Source organism: Lonchura striata, chromosome 10 (assembly GCF_050655825.1).
Source record: "Lonchura striata isolate lonStrDom1 chromosome 10, ASM5065582v1, whole genome shotgun sequence".
Taxonomy (NCBI): domain Eukaryota; kingdom Metazoa; phylum Chordata; class Aves; order Passeriformes; family Estrildidae; genus Lonchura; species Lonchura striata.
In genome coordinates this window covers 5819230-5840532 of record NC_140712.1, presented here as the reverse complement: position 1 = coordinate 5840532, position 21303 = coordinate 5819230, and the positions used below count along the sequence as shown (strand labels likewise).

At 51.4% G+C, this 21303-nt stretch overlaps 1 protein-coding gene across 2 annotated transcripts in view; it reads left to right on the top strand.

Moving 5' to 3' along the window:
- Positions 1-21303, top strand: part of LINGO1 (leucine rich repeat and Ig domain containing 1) — a 199029-nt gene that overhangs the window by 44685 nt on the left and 133041 nt on the right. For both annotated transcript variants that reach the window (XM_085588473.1, XM_085588472.1), the window contains one exon: positions 12686-12836. The gene's annotated coding sequence lies outside the window, so the exon portion shown is untranslated. The remainder of the gene's footprint in view (positions 1-12685; positions 12837-21303) is intronic.

Here is a 21303-nt window from a genome sequence, read left to right as displayed (position 1 = left end):
GGTTCCTTGTTTTAGGGTCCAACATAATGACTTAGCTGTGCTTCATTTCAGTGCTGGGTGCAACAAGCCAGCCCTCATGCAGTTTCTACAAGCACAAAACAGCAGTTGGCATTAGAGGTCTGGGGTTGGTCCTGTCTCATCTACAGCAATCATGTTCTAGTCCTCCTTGCTAATTGCTGGTGTCTTTTTCGGACACTGTGAGAGGACATTCAGTAAACATAGTGAGTTTTGTAGTTGCGCTGAGATGATGTTTTCAGGATGACCCAGTTGTTAAATGTCATTTTGGCATCATTCCCTTCATGCTTGTGCTTGGTGAATGTTGCCATTTGCTTGTAGCCACGCTCCTGTCCTGCCAGAGTCACATCCTGCCTTTGTAAATCTGCATTAGTGAAACTTGCTGGCTGTTGCTTGGGTGAAAACCTTATGGATACTCCTGGTGCTGTGACCTGTGTGGGGCTGGCCCTCATGCAGGAGTGCTGGGCATCTGGCTAGTGGTGGCTTGAGGGAGGGCAGCTCTGAGAGGAGGCTTTCTGTCCTTTGTCATAGTTAACTGTGCCTAAGTCTCTGACAAAGGCATTTTCCAGGTGAGACTGAGGAGCAGAGGCTCCTCCTCACTTCTCCTTGGAGGTCAAGCATCTGGGAGATGGGCTGGACCAAGTATGAGCAGAACCCTCATTTCAATTCCAACAATCTTTTGGTGCCACCTGTGACAGGAACATATTTAGACTTGATATATATCCCCCGCCTTGACTTGGGCTTTGGATCAAGGTGTAAGAGCTTTTGATGCTTGCACACACAATAAGGGGAAAAAAAAATTAAAACCACAATCCTCAAAATGTTTGCAAATCCAAGAGCTTATCCTCACTCTGGGTAGGCAAAACTAACCAAGGGTAGGATCAGTAAATCACAGAATCAGCCACTTTAATCATCAAACATCAGGGTTGGGACACAGCTAGCACAGAGCAGCATAACCACACTGAGTCCTTGGGAGTATGCTCAGGATCTGGCACCATGGGTTTTCTCTTTAATACCTTTACAGTGAGCAGCTTGGCAATCAGCAGGGATCCCAGCCATACATGGATGGGGCTGGGCTTCAGGATGGGTGTGATGAAGAAACAAAGGCTGCTTATGGTTACAGAGGACACCCACTGAATGAACCTCTTGCTGGGGCTTTGCAAAGGACAGTGGCTCATTCAGGACCAAATGGGCTGAGCTAATGCAAGCTTTGCAAGGTAATGCACCTTTGTCAAAGGGGTCTGATAACTTCAACCAAGAAATGAAGTGCTGAGAAGGGAGAACAACCACACTTTTAGCCCAGGGAGGAGATTTAGGCCATCCCTGCAAAGCTGAGAACATCCTATCTGCAGATGAGCACATCAGTGCCAACGGTAAGAACAGTAAAGGCTGGTAGTACAGCATCCCATCACTTTAGCCACTCTCCTACATCCACTTGCCACCAAAGCTCCTCTCCAGTGAGGCCAGTCCCTGCTGCTGGTGAACAGAGGCCGTCCTCTCTCTGTATTGGTGTGCTGGGGAGGTGGATGGTGTATGGTGAGGTGTGCAGGGATCAGGCTGTCCCGGCACATCGGCATCAGTGGTGCACCATACCCCGAGACAGCCACTGCTGAAGCTGACTATGTGGGGTGTGTGTAGCAGCAGTGGGGAGAAGATGGGCTGGCATCTGGCCTTCAGATCTGTCCTTCTGCCATGCTGAAAGTAAACTCAGAGCCAGAAGTAGGGCAGGTGGCATCTCTCTCACTGGTGCTTGTGTTGAGCCAGGCTGGTGTGTGCTTCATGGGCAGCAGCAAGCCCAGGTCTCCCTGGGGCAAAGTGCCAGTGGACCAGGACAGTGCATCTCTTGGTAAAGTCTGTAGGGACTCACAGACCCAGCCCACAGGGAGCACTGCAAGGCTGAAGGTTTTTTCCAGCATGTTTGAACCTGGGACATCAGCTGGAGTGACAGCATCGCCTGAGCACCCAGTGGTGTCAGAGTCTGGGGTCAGGCCAGTCCATCTGGAGTTTCATGGCATTATCTCTTAAATGCCTTTAACTGCAATGGGATGGCCTGACTGATTGGATTGTGCTCTGTAATTAATTATCTGGGTGTGCCGTATGGGAAGCAGCATCAGTAGGAAGAGAGGGGGGAATCTGCTGGCAGGAGCTGTTAAGCTTCAAATGTCCATTTCTTGTTAAACCAGCCTTGTGCAGCATTAGTCCCTGGGCACAGGGGGTTAGTTCCAGGGTCATGGCCCTTTTCCATAAGAGGAAGTGTTGTTTTGCTGTCTGACCATTCCCGCAGAGCCTGTGTCCTGAGTGCCCCAAAACAACTTGCCTGACCTTGGAGTCTGCTAGGAGGGAAGAGCTTGTTTGGGCTGGGATGTTTTAGGGGTGGTGAGGGGATGCCCCCTCCTGCCAGGGTGACAGATCCTGCAAGGACTGTAGGATGGCTCCAGGGGTTAGGGGCTGCTGGGCATGGCTGGCAGAATTCCCATTGCTCTTCCTTCCCACACCAGAGCCCATGGGCTTCTCCCCTCTCCCCTCCTGCTCCCAAATTTGCTATGCCTCTGCTCGGCTTCTTTGTCTACTTTTACCATCCATTCGTGCCTTTAAACAGACAGCATCTCCCTCAGGGTGGTTTTCTTCCTTTGTGTTTACTGTGGGGATTAATCTGGACCTGCAGTGTAAGGGAAACCTGCAACAAACGGCTCCTTGTTTATTGTTTGATTTGGGAAATGCTGCTGGGCTGGGCTCATGTTTCAGGTCTGTGCTGTTTTTTAAGGTGTGTATTTTGGGAGTGCTGTGGGAAGAGGGGGTGTCCCTGTCTGCCCTGGGCTGGGGTCTCTCCTGGGCATGGCATCCTTTGGGCCTGGGGTCTATCCCTCCTTGTATGGGTGGAGGAGAGAGAGCTCTTCTCAGGATGCCTCCCCTGGGAGGTTAGACCTGTTTTCTGCCTAGGTGCCCCCACCAATCCATCCAACACCCATGTGTCTGTCTGCAGCTCTCAGGTTCCTCCAGCACCCATTTGGAATGTGGTGAGCTGGGAAGTTTGCTGCTAACAGGCACCTCTGTGCTCTTGTAAAATTTCATGCTGGCTCATGATGGGGAAACTGAAGTGTGCCCTGTAGTACCTGCTCAAAATGGTCCCTTCACCTGTGTCTGGAGGTCTGGGATGGGCTGTCCCACTCCTCCATGCTGCAAGGAGGCATGGAGGAGGGCAGTGTAAAACTCCAGAGGGTTGTTGTTGCTGTCAAGGTGGAGAAGAGTTGTAATGCCCTCTGCTCCAATGGATGATAAATCTTGGAGGAAAAAAACAAAGAAAAACCAACAAAAAAAGTCATGTGCCTTCTCAGCTTAACCCTCAAAGGAAAACTACGTCATTTTAAAAAGAAAAGCTGTTAAAAATAGAAATTTTTAGCAGAGAATGACACTAAGAGGAGTCAATGAGCTCTGTTTCAAGAGCTGGGAAACAAAACGCTCCAGGGACTGTGAAGGAAAGTCTTTCCTTTTCCAACTCCCTGAGTGTCAGGTGTGGCTCCTCAAGCTTGTTGTTTTCCATCTGGCTGTGCCAGATCCAGCCAGGCTGGATCACTGTGATCACTGGCTGCTCCCAGCTGCTCACTGGAAGTGGGGAATTCACCATCTTGGGAAGGGACGAAGCTGTGACTCAGACTTGAGTTACATCTTGCCTTGGGTTTCCCACTTGCCAGCAAGGCCGAATGGGAGGTGGTGAGCCCCATGGAGCTTCCTTTCCATATTTATTTAATTTTTAATTGGCTAAGGAGCCTTCTCATTTGCCTCGGTTCTGACTAATGAGACGCGCCTCACTTTGACAGCGTGTCACAAGCAATAAATTTCTCAGGAGCTTCTGGGCTGTGTGGATGCCCTCATGCTCTTGCCTGGCTCACCCTCCTCCACATCACCCTGTGCTGCTGCCCCAGCTGGGCCCTTGAGCAAAGGAGAGGAGGGTCGGGATGAAGAGTGTGAAATTGGTGATCTCTTTGGGCTAGCCTCAATTGGTGATCTCAAAGCTGCAGATTTGGGGGCTTCCTATATTGTTTGTCTGGGCTGGAAATTGGAAAGTAGACATCTGTCAAATACCCAGACAAGCCGCTGTTTAGCAGCCATGATCTCTGTTGCATTTTCCCAAAGATCTCAGCTGTGCCTCAGAGTGTGAGCATTGTGCCAGGTTCCAGCTAATCTCACCAGGGGCTTGGGCTGGCTGGCAGTGAACCAACATGCCAGTGAAGATCCTATGGAAGACTTTCATTCCCATTAAAAATGCATTTTTTTATTGGAAGGTTTTGTAGGAGCATGTCTCCTTTGGTGAGGAAAAAAGGGGATGGTCTCCAACAGGAAAATCTAGATGGACAATGATTTTCAAGGCATTTCCCAGGGGGCTTTACCAAAAGGGGTCTGTCTGGTTGCTGCAGGGGCACGCAGAGATGGAATTCTCCTTCCTTGCCATCCTGCTGAGGTCAGGATGTGTGGGGCAGTCCTCCTGGGATCCTTGCTCTGGAGCATCCTTGTGTGCCTTAGGAGCATATAGCATAGGTGTTGTGTCGTATGGGTGTTACGTGATGCTGATACACGTGAGGAGAAGGGTCGGACAAGCTGAGAGCTGCCACCCTGGAGCAGAGATGCTCAGCCACATCTGACCAGAGCAGAAGGGGTTGGATGCTGCTTTGTTTGAGGGCGTGGATGCCTTAGTGCTGTTTCTCACCTCTTGCTGGGTGCCACTAACCTTCACTGTCCTGGAGTTGTTAAGGGACTGCTTGAGGTTTCAAATCATCGATGGGAAGCACTAACTATTAGCGCTTCTTCTCTTTGTATTCGTGATGGATTCTCTTTAGGCATTGCTCTTAGTGGCTCTCCACTGTTAGCTTTTGTTTTCTCCTCAATAGCTTGTCTAATAAACGCCATTATCTTGGGCACAAATCTACTTCATGTCTCAATTCCACTTGGCGAGAGTTGGTAATAACAGCTGAACAACATCCTTTGAAAAGGGACTCTGTCACCAGCAGCCCTGGATGCCACTTCTCCGCTTCCCACACTTGTCCCCAGAGCAGATAAACACAAGGGGAAGGCGCGTGGCCAGAAAGCAAAATGGACATCCTCCTGATAAATTGGATGTCTGAGCAGAGCCGGCAGCAGTCAGTGCAGCAGCTCTGGGGATCAGGGCAGCTCGGGCCCTGCCACCTTGGTCATTAGAGGAGATGTGTTTATGGCCTGGGATCCTTCTTAATTCCAGCCCATTAGAGGAGAAGGATGGTGGTGAAAGGTGATGGCTTGCAGGGAAGATCAGCAGTATTTAGTACAGCTTGAAGGAGCTTCTTATCTGTGGCCAAATCAAGCTATTGCCTCCCAGGCTGAATCTGGTTCTGAAAAGGCTTTAACTGGTTGCTGCTGGGTGCTTACTGGGTTTTGGGTCAGGTCTGTGAGGGGAAGTATTAAGGCAGCTCCGTGTTTTGGCTGAGGGCAGCATGTTCCCTGCCCATGGAGACCTGACCCTGATGTCACTGCAGTGACTTTTGTTACTGTCCCTGCTGCATGAGCAGATGAAGTGGAGGGTGAGCAGTGTTTTAATTAGAACAAATTTTATTTATTTCAGCTGGACCAGGTTGCACTCAGCTGCTGTGTTTTCAGAGGAAATCCTTCCCAAGGAAGATTTCCCATTCTCAGGGGAAGGGGACCACTGATAGGAACAAGCTGCCCCACCTCCTCTCTCAGCTGTCCCATTGCTGGGATGTCTGGTTGCTTCCAGTATCTGTCCCCTCCCCGAGTTATAAATACTTTATCCTCTCAGTGCCTGCTGCATCAAATATTTTTTTTAATGGCATTTTCTTTTTCTATTTTTTCCTGACTTGGTTCTTGTATTTCAAAACATGCCCGCCACGCGCATAGCGCTCAGACAGGCTCTCGGCTTCCCCCCAAATGTAATTGCTTTAAAACTGCAGATAGTTGGCAAAAGCAATTTTCTCTCCATTACAGAAGACTCCAGCTCCTCTCATCCTTCATGCAAGTCACTCTCCCCCAGCCCTGCCTTCTCTCTGCCACTGTGCAGTGCTCAGCACTGGGGGCTGGTGGTACCTCCACTTTCCCAAATGAGGCTCTTGCTTTTCTGGGCTTGAGTGGTGCACGGTGGGGACTTCTCTGGGGGGAAAATGTGGTTTCTACCAGAGCTGCTGAGCAAGGGCGATGCTCTGGCAGCAAAGCCCTTCCCTTGGCCGTGCCAATCTCCCTGGTGGGATGGGTACCTGTGCCAGGCACGTGTTCAGCGCGGTTTTGCAGCTCCACCACGCGCACATTTAACATGCTCTTTCTGTCCGCAGGACGTGTTGGGCTTTCAAAGACATTAATGATGGAAAATAAATTGGAATCCAAGAGAAATAATCTTTAGGCATTCTCTGTAGGCCTTGTCTTGCCTTGCCTTCCTCAGCCATGTTGAAGGCTGTGGCTGGAGGGGAATATAAATGAGGAGGAGCCCCAGTCTCTGTGATATGTTGTGATAACTTGTGCTCAGTGGATCTCGCTGCAGGGAGCCGGTCCACTCACTGGTGCTGATAAACTCAAGCTGGGCTGGAGATAGTGGAAGTCTTGAGGGGTTGCTGGACCTTTCTGGATGGTTTGGGGACCTGGTATGCCTCAACCTCAAAGGAGGTTGAGCCACACCAGGTTTCCAAGGGTCTGTGCCCTCCTTGGGGAGTTATAGTGTCACTCTGGCATGGGGCAGCAGTTGTCTTTGGTTCTGCACCAACCTGTCCCAGGGAACCAGGCCCTTGTGTCAGCTGCCCATGCTGCAGATGAAGTTAGGTGAGAGGTAAACGAACCTGAACATGCTCCATGCACACTATGGCTGCAGTGTTTCCTGTCCTGTGCTCAGACCCCCTAAGGTGCTTGGAGGGGTCCCTCAGGACCACCACCCACAGCAGCTAGGGATCATGCTGGTCATCACCCCTGAGATGTCCCTACTGAGGCCAGCAGCATCTCCAGATGCACCCAGAAATGTCTTATCTGGGCACCCTCACAGCAGGAGAGGATGCAGTGGCTTTGTCAGCATCAAAGCTTTTGGTCCCTGGAGGAGAGCCAATGTGCCATAAAACCTGCTCATTTCTCCTGCCCTGCTCCTGCACAGTGAGTGCGGTGCTGGCACAGACTGGGAGTCCACAGGGAGCCATAGCTCACACTGGCCTCTGGCGAGAGGCTGTTAAAGCACCACTGCCTATCTTAGCTGGCCCCTGGGCTGCTCTTGGACATGAACCAGCCTTGTAATGAAAGCTTTCTCTATGTCTGTTTGTGTTCTGAGCATCAGTTTAATGTCTGAAAAATCCTGTTGCAGCAGAGCCCGCAGCACTTCAAAGACACCGCAGGAGAGGAGGGGGCTCTGTTGGGACCCTGCCTATGCCAGGTGTGGAGAGAAACGTGGCTGGCCACCACAGCCAGTTTCCTACTTCCAAGGGATTTGGCTTGGTGTGTTAGGGAGGCATTGAGCTTTGCTCCCACAGCTTTGTTTCCACATGTACACATCCACACATGGTATGTACAAGGCTCTGAGAGTCTTGTACATACCATGTCCTCCTAGCCTTGGATATTTGGAGATGCCTATATGAAGAGCTGAGGGTTTGGGTGGGGACGATTCACGGTCCAAAACCTGCTGTAGTTGTCACATTAGCATGTTGAGTGGTACTTGTGCATCCCCCTCTTCTGGGATGATGCTGGTGGCTTCCACTTCTCACTAGGATGGAGTCAAGACTGTCTGGCTGCTCCAAGGTGCTCCACAGCTCCCCAGAGTGGTACTTCTTGCAGTGGTATCCTCCCAGTCATGTAGTTCTGTGTTGTCTGAATGGTGTCAAGCTCTGAATGAGCTTGGGCAATTTGCTTTATAAAGCAATGCACTAAATATGTCAACACTCAGTGCATGTTTTTAATATAATATTTCAGATTGTTTTGAAAGAAGCCAAGATCCTGCTTTTCCTCTTCATTAGGAACATTTTATGTGAAAGAGATGAACAATAGAGAGAGTTTGCCAGACAGAAAGCTTTCCCAAGTATTTGTTGCTGCTGAGAAATCAGCTGCTTTTTACAAAAAAACTCTCAATGCATAGCTATCAGGACAATTAAGCAGCTTGTAAGCTGCCAAGGAAGGTTGTAGAATTGGCTTTGCCAGAGATGTTGGAGGCCAGACTTGACCGTAGCCGTTGGGTGTGCTTTAGGCACAGTAAATCCCAGTTTCCAAAAGGGGAGTGGACTAAATGACCCACCAGTAGCCCCTGGGCTCCTGGGAGTTCCACACAGACAGTCTGAGTTGCTCTGGCATGAGCAATTCCAGGCTGATGGAGTGAGTGGGTTTGTGAATCTCATGCTGTTTCAGGCCAGAATTGATGGCTTTGGCTTTTAATTCACTTCCCAGCAGGACCAGGGGTGGTTTCTGTCCTGGTCTCCAGCTGGGAGACTTGGTCTCCTGCCATGGAAAGGGTAAGACCTTCTGCCTGCCTGGTTGCGAAGCTCTGTTCTGCTGATGCTACTAAAAAGAAAAGAAACCCAAAAAATCCCACTGTGGTACTTTCATCAGGGAAACTGGGTTCCTGTCTTTTCTCCAAAGAGTTTCTCTTTCATCACAAGTTAGAGGAAACTTAGAGAGAACTGAAAACTTTCCTCTTCAGTGAGGACACACCTGGAGAGATGATGGCAGGAAGCTGTTTCCAAAGCCCCTGCCAGCCCTAGCTCTCTTTCCATCAGGCCTCCACAGCTGAGGTCCCAAGAGGTGTTCTGGGATAACTTCCTTATGAAAGGGAGGGCAGCCAAGAGCCTGGAGCCTTCCTGTCATGGAAAAGCCTGTCTGAAAGGCAGGGAGCACCAGCCTCATTAGCTGGGGTGGCTGGCCATGGGGAAGTGGACCCTGGAGAGGGATTGGAGTGAAGAGGGCAATCCTACAGCCAGAATCAGCACAGGAGAAACGCTCCAGAGGCGAGACTGTGCAGAGGTTGGCATGACAGCTGGCTGTGCCAGAATTTGGGCTGTGGTGGGATGCTCTGACCCGGGGCAAGAGGGAACTGACTGGCTCTGAGGTGACACCGGGCATTTTGTGTGTGTGCTCATTGCACACACACACTGCTGCTGGGCCTGGGAGAGAGTCCCTGGGGATGCTGCTGCCCTGCTGCACCCAGGACAGGCAGGATCTGGTTTTCCTTCACCTCCTGGTAATCCTGTACTCAAATATTCTTCCTGCAGATCTGGTTTTTATCTTTCTTTTCTTATATTCTTTTTTTTACCACTCCTAAATGGAGTGTTTAAGCCTATTCTTTTGTTTTCTGTGAAAGGAGCAGTAAATCCTTTATCCTGCCTGGCTATTTCTGTGTGTGTATTTTCTCACTGTGCTCTAGCTTGTCAGCTGTGTCAAAGCCCAGAAACCTTGGCCTCTGTTGGACTTCAGACTTGGATTTCTCTGTATTTAACAACAGACTCCCTTGGACTAACAGTTCTTTTTTGTCCCCTTGGTGTCTTTTTTTTTTTTTTTTTTTTTTTTTTTTTTTGCAAAGAATACCTGGTTAAAAAAATCCCTGAAAAGAGGGAGTGAACAGAGTCGTTGTTGGGTTCGTTCCCAGCACATCATGCCAGTGTTGGCAAGGAGTCACAGCCAGCATGTCCTCCTGTCCCCCCCGTGCCTCTGGGGCACCAGGGCTGCCCAGGGAAGGGGAACCCCCCTGGGTGAGGGAGCTTTCTGGAGATTAGCTCAGGCTCGGCGGGTGCCTAATGCTCAGGCAGTGGCTGCGATGAGCACAAAGGCAGGATTTCGGTGGGATTAGCCGGGAGAGGCGGATGCATGGCTGCCTCTGTGCTGGGGCTGTGTGCCAGCTCCAGCTGCCCTGCTCACTCCTGGGAGCAAGTGTGGGGTGTCTCCCGGGGGGGATCTGATGGAGTGACAGCCAGGCAGCCATCCCCGTGGCTGCAGAGAGGAAGAATGGGCTGTGGCACTGATGGCTGCAGGAGGGATCAAGGATGGTGGCAAGTGAACTGCAGCCCACTCTGTGCCCTGACAGTGGTGGCAGCAGCCTCAGGGAGCCAAGGGAGGCTGTAGAATTGGCTTTGCTGGAGATGTTGGAGGCCAGGCTTGATGACTGGGCGTGCTTCGGGCATAGTAAATCCCAGTTCCAAAGGAGGAATGGACTAAATGACCCACCAGCAGCTCCTGGCCTCCTGGAAGTTTCAGAAATATGGTCTGAGCTGTGCTGGCATGAGCAATTCCAGGCTGACGGAGTGAGAGGGGTTGTGAATCTTGTACTGTTTCAGGCCAGAATCGATGGCTTTGGCTTTTAAATCACGTTCCGGCAGGACCAGGGATGGGTTCTGTTCTGGTCTCTAGTGATGAGCCCAGCAGCTAGTGACCCACATTCCCTAGGGTCAGCTCCACCAGCTGTGCTGGTGCTCCATGAATGCCATGGCAGCTCACAAAGAAGGCAGCATGGGCATTTGCGCGAGAACAAAAGAATAAACAATGGAAACTGTGATTAATTAGTGCAGCTAATTAGCGATGTGCTTGGCCTGGGCTGGAACTTGGTGAGGTGCCAAAATCAGAGGGGAAGCCACAGGAGAAACTCTGATTGGAACTGCTTTGTGGAGGGAGCAGGGAAGGGGAGAGGATGCCTTCCCAGCACCTCTTTGTAACTTGCCACGCAGGTCAGACTGGGGCTAGCACTGGTCTTACAGCCTGCAGGTGCTGCTGTTGCCATCCCCAGCAGCATCCTCCCATTCCCTGGTGCTGCCTGTGCCGAGAGATCACTTCCCTGGCCACAAACAGCATCAGGAACTGGGTGTTGCACCAGTGCTGCAGGTGTTAATTAATGAGCCCTCATTAGGGTAGGTGGAGTTGCCTTCCCCATGGAATAGGACCCTGCTTGCTCATCTTCCCCTACACTGTACAGCTGCCTTTTTCTTTGCTCTCCATTTGCAAATTAGTGCAAGGACCACGATCAGCAAACAAATTTGCAGCGAGCTCATGGCGGGCTTGGAGATTTGGAAGAATCCTTGGCAAATATTTGCCAGCCTCCACCGCAAACCTCGTGAATACTTTTCATGACAGAGAGATGCTGAGCTTAGCTGCCAACTTGGGGTAGAATGGCAGACCTCGGGAAGGAGATGGCTGCTAAAAAATACCTAAGAGGTATTTTTAAACTTGCTTCCACCCCTCCTGTCCCCTGCCCTCACGCTGTGTAGTGTGGAGATGGGATACGCCTGAGCCCCACGCTGGATGGTGCATGTGGGTGTGAGGGCCAGCCCGTGGGCACAGGGACACTGCCACACTGCACCCACAGGTCAGCGTGTGCTGCGGGATGGGGGGAATGGGTGAGCACCCCACAGCTGCTTTTTCCTCCGTGGGTGAGTATGGGAAGGGTTCCTGCAGGGATGAATGAGCTGTGGTGGCCTTTGATGTCACCGGTGGATGGGTGGGTGGGAAGCAGCGGGGATGGGTTTGGCCCCCACAGCCCGAAGTTTGGTCCTGGGTACCAATGGGCACTGCGGGGGACAGCGGCGCCTGCGGGCTCGGGGGGCTCCGCTCCGCTGTGCCCGACCCCCGCCCCGGCGTTGTTCACCTTCCTTGAGGCCGGGTGGGGAATATTTCATTGTATTTTCACTAATACCGTCATCTGGGAGATGTGTAATAGTGCTTGAATAATTTTAAAGGGTCTGTTTTAATTAGGGGCCTTGGACTAGGTGACCTCCAGAGGTCCCTTTCAACCCTAACAGTTCTGTGACTGCAGCCGTAGCAGGATCACATCATTGACTTTAAAAGGTGGCTGCAACTAAATGCCATTTGCTCAGCGAGGTCTGAAGCAGTGCCCTTTGGAGTAATTGGGAAACGTGGCCCCTTTTTTGAGGACAGGACAGTCTATTTTTCAAAGTGCCATCACATTATTATTAATTTGTTAAACACTGACTGCTCAAAACTGTTTGAGACGCAAAAAGAGAATGTGATTTCTGCCTTGGGGACCTCTCCACTAAATAAATGTATTAAATCAAACTCTTGCTGGAGAGGAGAGTGTTGCATACGAAGGTGAAGCTGGTTAGAGGATGTGTGGATGTATCACCTCCATCAGCAGAGAGTCTCGCTTCCCTTTCAGTTTTGAATTTGGGAGTAGTGATCACAGATCAGTGGGTCAAGGATCTGCTTTCTCTTAGCATTTCCTAGGTGCCAGTGCAACCCCTTGACCAGTGAGGAATGGAGAGAGCTCCCCTTGTCTTGTGAGACCCTTTGGCTGGGCCTTTTGTGCTGGGGGTTCAATCCCTTCCATGCTCATGGCTGTGTGCATCAGCACGGGCCAGGGGCTGCTTGTCCAGGTGAGCTTGTGCCTTCTCTCCTTCCCCACTAGTGATGCTGGAAGCACATAACACCCTCTGGGAAACTGCTCCCAAGAATCACCCTGTGCCTGGCAGCAGCCCCTTAGTGGGTGCTGGACCTCTTCAGGTAGCCACATCTGCTCAGTGTCCAGATCTAAGCACATCCCACTGCTTTGCTCACTTTAATGATGGGGGAGCAGGGGAAATAAGAGCAATACATAAAAATATCAATATATTAAGTTCTTTACCTTCCTAATTTTCAAGTCAGCCTTGCTGTGGGGTTGGGTTTTCTTGGTGTGTGCTTGAGGCTGTGTGTTTGCAGACTGACACCTTCTGTGCCTTCCCACCCACAGCCCCCTGTGCCTGGGAGCCATGAGCCGCCGGAGCAGCCTCCCAGCCGCAGCCCCCCGGCACTCTTAGGCTGCCCTGCTCCCCTGGAAGGTGCTCATCGCTGGCCAGGAGAACTGGCTGCACCTGCACCCAGCCTCCTGCATCCCTCCCAAGGTAAGGATGTCCCTGAAAAGCAAAGGCAACCCAATTTCACTTGGAAAATTCAAGTGCAATCAGGTTGTTGCTGTGTCTTTGCATCTCCTACCTACTCCTCTCCCCCTCGTCTTGCTGGGATGAAAGATGCTGGCTTGGGGGTGAGATCTCTTGCAATTAAAAGGTGACTTTGAAGGCGGGGTAGCTGCTGGTGAAGCCTGTTGCTTGCAGACTGTATCCCATTGGAATGTGCTCATAGTTTTAGAAAGTACTCTGCTGCTGCAAGGCACCAGGCTTGGGTGGGACTGGTGCCTTGTGACTGCCTCAGCTTCCCTGATGTACCTCTGAGGATAACTGTGTATAATTTTCCTCTTAATGATGCTCTGGAGGCCTCCCAAGCACGAGCCACCTTTCCTTCCAACTGTAAAAGGCCTTTAGGGTGTTGAAGGTTTCCTGCCATGGGAGAGTAAGGAATGGCTGGGGCAGGGCATTTGGGAGGGGGCCAAGTCCCTCTCGCAGGGAAACACCTTTGTCTGCTCCTTGCACTTGGCAATAGGGTTTTTTTCAAAATCAAAAAAGTACAGGTGGAGAGTGAGGAGGGGCTGAGGCTGATGTGGCCCAGCTGCCCTGCCCATGGGTAGAAAATCAGTATTCATGGAAGAGGAGTGGAAATCAGGATTAGAAACAAAAAAACCCCATGATTTCTGGGGTGGTTTTGGAGTTTGAGATTTTTGGGGCCTCTTATTGTCAAGCTTCTCCATGCAAACAAGAGATGTCAGCTGTGTGCAGTAGCATATGAGAAACGCAGCTTCTTCATGTGTGATCCCACACATGGGCAGGGGAGCTGAGGCCTGGAGGAAAATGAGGATGCTACCAGCTTATCCCAGGATGGACATGGGCATGAGATTCCTGTTTTGAGAGGTCTGTGAGAAAATCACAGTGAACTCAGAGAACTAAAAGTATGACTCAGAGCTGTGGTGTGCCTTGTCCTGGTTCACTTTGGGAGCTCCCTACCTGGAGCTGGGATCAGCTGGGATGCTCCAGCTGGGAAGCACAAGCCAGTTAGCACTGGGAAGACTGACATCCTCAGGCTATAAATATCCAGCCAGCTCTAATCCTCCCAGTAGCTCCATCACTGCTGTTTTCCTAAGAGTTATTTGACTCTTTGTGTTGCACTTCTCAGACAAATGGCTTTTAAATAAAACCTCTGCTAACTCGTTAGGCCTCCTGTCCAGGTCACTTCCTGCATGGGTGATTTATAGGGCTGCTTTTAACAGTTTATTAACTTTCAATCACCGGGGCCAGTCAATCAGAGCCCATCCCATTAGCTGTGGTGAGTGGCTGCCTGGGGCATCAGGCCCTCCCGCTGCCTCCATGCTTCTGGAGAGGCCTCGATGCTCTGAGACCAACCGTGGTGAGAGATGGGAATGAACAGGAGGAGAATTTAGATAAGGAGGAATAGATCTGGGATGGATAAGTGAATGCATAAGGGTTAAGGAGATAAAGGGGCCTGTGATCATATCTGGGAAGGTGGCTTATCTCCTGCTGTTGGTACGTGATTCCTTGGCTGCATCTCCTGCAGTGTGTGCTGAACTGTGTGGTGATGGGAGAGGAGCACCAGGGCTTGGTAAGGAGGCAGCTGCTCCAGACTACTCCAACCAGCTGCAGCTGCAAGGCATCACAGCTGGAGTGTGCCTGGGTAGGATGTCTCTGTATTAAACCCCTCTTGTGGCAGTGCCAGAGATACAGCCTTTCTTCTTGCCTAGTGAATTTGCAAGTCCCTTTAGCTCCTGGCATCCCATCTGATCCAGTGGGCTGCCTTGAGCCCAGTTCATGCCATCTCAAACTCTCCTCTGCATCTTCTTCCCCCTTGGAGCCAAGCAGAGCCAAGCCCTGCAGGCCTGGCACAGTGGTGAGTGGGGCTGAACAAGCAGACACCAGTCCAGCTGGGAAATGCAAAGGAGATGGAGATTGTAAGTGATGTGAGTCTGCAGCAATAGCTTTGATTATCTCTGGTTTAGTTGCTCCTCTCCCTGCCATGCCCTGTCTTTGTTCCACCCGTGCTCAGAGATGTTATTCAGTGGAGTTTTCCAGCTCTTGGTAACAGGGAGAAAAAAACCCTGAACTCCTGCACAACCAGAACTAATGAGCTCTCTCTGGAAATAAAAGCATCCTAAGGACAGCCTTGTGATACAGAACATCCCGTTCTCTGTGGCTGCTCTGGCCACTGCCTCTGAGCGATGGCCCAGCACAGGGCTGTTGGGAGCTGAGCAGAGCTGTCACCTCCCATCCTTCCCCCCAGCCATCGCTCATGTGAAGCATTGAGAAAGCTGAGCCACGGTTTGTTCCTCTGGCAGAGCTCTGCTGTGGGGACAGGGATTTGGGAACATTTGTCCAGCACTGTGATGCAGAGCCCATCACCTTGTACATCCTCGCAGGACAGGGCAAGGAGGAGTCACATGTTCCCACAGGTCAGGACCAGCTCTTACTGGCTTGGAAAGGGATTTAGGGAACAGCCTGTCTCTCATCCCTGGCTGGAGTGGAGAGGTGTAAGAACGTGGGCTCACTGCAACCCCATGTGTCTGAGGGAACACAGACCTGCAGTCCTCGAGGGCTGTCAGGGTTGTCAGGCATCTGGCTGGGAGAGAATTTGTCTTGCAGCAAAGCCGGCATCTGAAAGCCATCGCTTCTGATGTGCCCATGATTTGATGAAACCTGTGTCTCCTTTGTCATTCTTCTGTCTCTGTCTCAAATCCCAGAGCAAAGACAAAGAACTTGCTCACTGACACAAGCAGGTTTTTTCCCCCTCCACCTTTAAATATTTATTCTGAGCTCTCAAGATACACACGCTGTGATCTCGGGGGCCTGCCTTTGTGTTGGTAGTGTCTTCTGCCTGGCAGAACAAGGCTGGCTGCCCTTCCCTCTGGGGAGCACAGGCAGAGCCTACTCCTGCTCCTGCTGCCCCGTGCTGGGTCCCAGAGGAGTGACATGAGGTGTTCACCTCTTCCTACACATGTGCTCCCATGGGAACAAACCCAAGACCCACAAAATGCTGTCTGAAGAAGGTGTGGGTTGTGAGTTGCCTTTCTGGGGCTGAGACAGAGGTAAAAGCAGCCTGATCCATCTGGTGTTCTCTGTTGCTGGGGTGGCACATCCCAAATGGCACCCACCCCTCTGTCCCCTGCCTGACTTCCCCTGTCCCTGTTAGCACACACAGCTGCCACTGGAGGCTTTCCTCTTCCTCCCTGAAGCTTGTCAGGGTCGTGCAGGCAGCTGGAGCAACACTGCCAGCCTTGGCTTTGCAGCCTAAGCTGTGGTGCTGTGCTCAGCTGTGATTTTATTTCCCTTCCCTCCTTTTCTCCACTCTTGCTGTACTTCTCCAAGCCTTCCTGGTGCTGCTGCTTGGGTACACAGATTGCAGGAAGAACAGCCCCATGCCACTGGATGCATGTGCCTGGCATGCCAACGAGGAGCAAGGCTGGTGCTGGCAGCTCAGCCTGGGATGTGCCAAAGCAGAGCCACACTGCAGGCACTGTCCCATGGTTCCCTTCAAAACAAGAGATGCAATCTGATCTGGCTGCAACTGCCACTTTCCAAGCATTTTTCCTGGAAACTGGCTCTCCTGCAGAGCTGTCTCACCTCTGCCCCTGCCATGGGGTTCTCCGGACTCAAGGGAGAGGGGATTTTGCATCTGCTCCTAGTAGCTGGAGTATGGTGATGTTACACTCCTAGGAAAAAAGCCAGGAGCTGGTTTCTCAGCAGCTCTGCAAGGGATGAGAGGATGGCTGCCTTTCCAGGTGAGTACACAAATCGCTACCTCTGCCTCCAGCTGCCGCAGCCCAGGCTCAGCAGCTGGCACTCATCAACACAGAGGCTTGTCCCCAGCTGCCCCTGGCAGTGCCAGCCACAGCTCCCCAGGACCTGTATGGGTGTGGGCACCGATGCAGAAAGAAAATCCTTTGCAGAGGCCTAGGACTGGATGGCAGGTGCAGCTCTACCAGGAGATGCCTTGAAACCAGCATGTAGCCAAAGGCAAGAGGAGGCAGAGTAGGCAATAGCTGATATAGTGGGATGTTATTTTTTTGTTGTTGTTGTTTTAGAAGATAAATAAATTAAAGCCAGGTGAGGAAAACTGAGTTCCAGTAAGCTGCAAAGCGATGAGGTTGGGACCATGGGGATGGTTTCCTGGGCTGCTTTTCCCACCCCTACCTGCCCTCTGCCTGCACCCATGATGGGCTGGCAGCAGCACCAGCCCTCTCAACTCTTGCTGAATGAACAGAATGGCCTCATTAGCAGGGAAAGTTTCCCCAAGATAAGCTGGTGCTGCTGTAAGAAGTGCAATTATCTCTCATTTCTGCTCTTGCAACTCTGGGCATTGAAGTTTCCTGCTCTTACACCATGTCATGGCCAAGCTCTTGTGCACAGGAGGGTGCCGACAGGAGAAAGAAATTATAACAAGGACATTTTTTGGAAAGAAAAAGAGATTTTTTTTCACTTGTTACCACTGGGTCAGAACTGCTGTGCCCATGCAGTGTGATGCCACCTTCGGCCTCCCCATCCTGGTACCTACCTGTGTGGTTGGTTGGGATGGTGGCAGACAGTGTTTTTCATGGAAGGCAGAGGACCTGTGCTCTGTGTGGTGTGTCAGCTCCTACTCTGTCTGTGCCCTGGCCTCCTCGGGGTGTCACCCCTTGCCCAGGGCTGCAACACCCCAGGGCTCTTCAGCTACAGCAGGACTTTTCACTGTGCAACGCATTCGCAGGAAGAACCAGTGCCAGCAGCATATCTCCAGAGTGAAAATATGGGGCCTGGGACTTGTAGGAAATATTCCTTCAGATGCAAGCTTTTTCAGTCTTTGGTCATTTGACCTAACAGAATTGCGTGTCACTTTGTGAGCCACGGGGAAGGCTGCCAGAGCACACACAGAGGATGTTTGCAGCTGGATATTGTAACAACTTAAGAGTGAATGGTTGGGATAAGTCATATTTCATAAACTCGGCCAAGAAAAAGATTGGTGATTAATTCTTTTTAATAAACAATGGTGAGTAGTGTGGCTTGCTTTGAGCCTGACTGACTTTTACAGTGATTCATGGATTTTTCCACAGGAAAAACCACCTTTATGGTGATTGCTGGTGTGTGGGGTGCCTGCTTGCCTTCATGAGTAATTCCCCCCAGCTCCAAAAGCACCAGAGTGTGGAAAAATGATGAACTTCTCCGCAGGAGCTGAGAGGGAGGAAGGGTGTGCGTGGCTCCACCAGCACAGCCAATGATCGCGTCCCTTCAAAGAGCATTGGAGGACGTGGGAGAGGGGGAATTTCACTGCCAGAAATGTTGACGGAGGCGAATCTTATGGAAAAATGAGTGGAGCCGCGATGTCCCTGTGCGCTGTTCTGAGCTGGCCAAGTGAGGTCATTTGGGATTGGCTAATGGTCCTCCTTGCACCGCGCTGCCCCACTCCTCCGGCAAACCAAACACCTGAGCGGAAGAGTCCCAGCATCCCATCCCTAGTTAAATTGCTCTTCCATTCTTTGTTCTTTGCAGCCCCTCATGCTGGAAGCCGGCCAGCCTCCGTGGCTGTCGTGCGCCTGGGATTCGTGGCTGTGGGGCGGGAGCGTGCGGCCGGGGGCGCGGTGTGCGTCTGTGTGATGCTGCTTTTTAAAGCCCGCCGGGGTGGGATGGGGAAATGCCGGGCGAGGCACACTCAGAGGTGTGAGCAGTGCCTGCGCCTCGCAGGCGGCGCCGGGGGCGGCGGCAGCCCTTGCTGCGGTGTCGGGTTTGTTTTCTAGTTTGGAGATGAAGCCAAAAAAAAGCTGTAGTTCTGCTGAGACAAACCTTGAAACATAATTTGGTTCCTTGGTGAGGTTTTTTGGTTTTTTTTTTTTTTTTTTTTTTTTTGACTCTTGGTGAAATATATAGGTATTTGGCTAAAACTTTGAGTTTCAGAGTAAGGGAAAGGAAAGGTGGCACAATGGTGGGAGAGGTTTGTGTAGAGATGCAGCTGTGAAGAAGGAAGAAGCAGCCTGGAAGTTGGTCCAGCCTCTGGCAGGAGCAGATAGGCTGACCCATCCCTCGATGCAGTAGCACCCTATGGCTACTGCATAGGTAACTCAGGCCACCAAATGCCCAGCCTGGTCCTCTGTCCCTTCAGTCACTCTCAAGCACTACAGGGGCTGCATTCTCTGACCAGCATCCCACTCCCTCCTGATCCTCCTTCAGCCCTCCCTCCACCGCAGTGCCCATCCCGCATTCATTATGGTGCCCATGTACTTCTCTAAGCCCAATATACTTTGAATTACTGCTCATCTATTCCTCTTGACATCCTCATGCTCATAACTAGGGAGCCTGCATTACCCGTTTGCACATCTGTCAAGCTGCGTGTTCCTTGGCCATTTCCAGAGATACATAAAATTGCCCGTGGTTATGACATTATTGACAACCCGCCCCGTCTCCTTCCCCCTCCCCAAGCCCAAATGGCTGCCTCGCTTTATGAGGATTGATATTTGGGCAGTAAATATTTTAGAGCCTCATCTGATGAGTGTGTCTGTGCGGGTGAATACATTTGTGGCTGAGGACAGATGTTGGAGCTATCTTCATTGGAAATGCAGGGCCTTGTCTTTCTCCCTCCTGCCTTTGCAACATCTCTGTCATCTCTCTGCAGCCTCTTAGTGCTGCCTGTTCCCAGTGGGAAGATGGGGAAATTTAGGGAAAAACCAAGCAGAAGTTGATAGGAAGGACAGGAGCTGGCAGAGCTCTGTAAGGCTGCATTGCTGCTGGGTTCCCATGCTCCCATGTACCTCAGCAGCAGGATTGAATTTCTGTGGCAAGGTGTTTTCCTTCCTTGAACCCACAGAATCCACCAATTCCTGTTGTGCTGAACAAGTAGCTTCAGCCCTTTTGAAAAGAAGACTGCAAGTATCAGATTGTCCGTGGTTTCCAAAGGATATATTCTGACTCCTGTTCTGAAAAGCTGCTTCATCACTCAAAGTTTCAAAATGTACTTCAGTAAAAGCCACTAATGAGGAAACAACTTAGGAACAGCACAGCCTGGGTGATCTGAACCATTTTCTTATCTTGCTGAGAAAAGCAAAGGAGCCCATTTTCAGCTCTTCAAAACGATTTGCTCTCTTAGCTTTCAATCAGCAAAATAGAGTGATGCCTGATTCCTAGGGAAGAGGACTCTCAACGTCTGCAGAGTGAATTGAGGCTGGGCTGGGCTGAGGTTTTGGGAGTCACAGCTCTCATTGGGCTGGATCTAAGCTGTGTGTACAGGATCCAGGGAGCTTTCAAAAATATGTTTGCACTCCCAGCTCTCTGTGAGTTTTGCTTGAATTACCAAGCAGAGTTGTCCTTGTACGGAGATCCAAGCCTGGCATGGGACTCTGGTCTCTTCCCTTCAGGGAGGACAATGGCATGGGGATCTGGCATGAGTTCCTCTCTGCACACAAAATGATTGGAACATGTGCAAGGCATGTCAGCCCTGCTTTGTGATTTCTTCTTGCCATTTTGCTGCTTTTTCCCCTCTCCAAGCCTGGAGCAAGTGCATCCAAATGTGTGAAACATCAGCTGCCTGGGGGCAGCTTTGCAACCATTCAGTTCTTGCAATCCCTCGGAGTCTTTGTCAGGAGAGCAGGAGCTTCCTGGCTGGGTTCAATCCCTCGGAGTCTTTGTCAGGAGAGCAGGAGCTTCCTGGCTGGGTTCAATCCCTCGGAGTCTTTGTCAGGAGAGCAGGAGCTTCCTGGCTGGGTTCAATCCCTCGGAGTCTTTGTCAGGAGAGCAGGAGCTTCCTGGCTGGGTTCAATCCCTCGGAGTCTTTGTCAGGAGAGCAGGAGCTTCCTGGCTGGGTTCAATCCCTTTTTCAGGAGAATGGGATTTTCCTGGCTCTGCAGCGGGTGCTGTGCTGGGCTGGTCCCTGCTGCCCGGGGTGAGGGGGTGTGGAGGCTGCTGGGCTGGCAGTCACCCCCTCCAGCACGTCACCCAACGCCAGCTGTTCCCAGGGTGTGGGTGTCCCTTTCCTGACGGGAGCAATGTGGTTTGGGGTAGGGAGTGGGAGGGAGTGTTTCTGGTTGCTGTAACTTGAGGTTTGAAGCTGTTGTGTAGGCAGTGGGGTCCCCAAGAGGGCAGATGGATTTCCAGGGGTGGCCCGTGTGCCAGAGAATGTCACCTGTGTTCCGCTGTGCTGTTGAGTGCGGGCGGTTAAATGGATCATGGAGTCCACTGTGCCTCTTACATCCAGTTTGCTCATTCAGGGAGTGATCTGTGTCAACAAGGAGCTGTACAGGACATCTCTGTGAAGGTGCTGGGAGAGTAGGAGGTGCCCAGCTCCATTTGCAAGGGCTCGGTGTCTCCACCTCCACAAAGCCTGGCTGCAGGAGCCACGTGCTGAGGGGAGGGCTTCAGTGGCCTCACTGAACTCCTCGATGAAGGATGCTGCCCTGACCCTGGCCAGTCTGCTCTTTTACAGCACTGTAGTATCTATTTATTTATGATT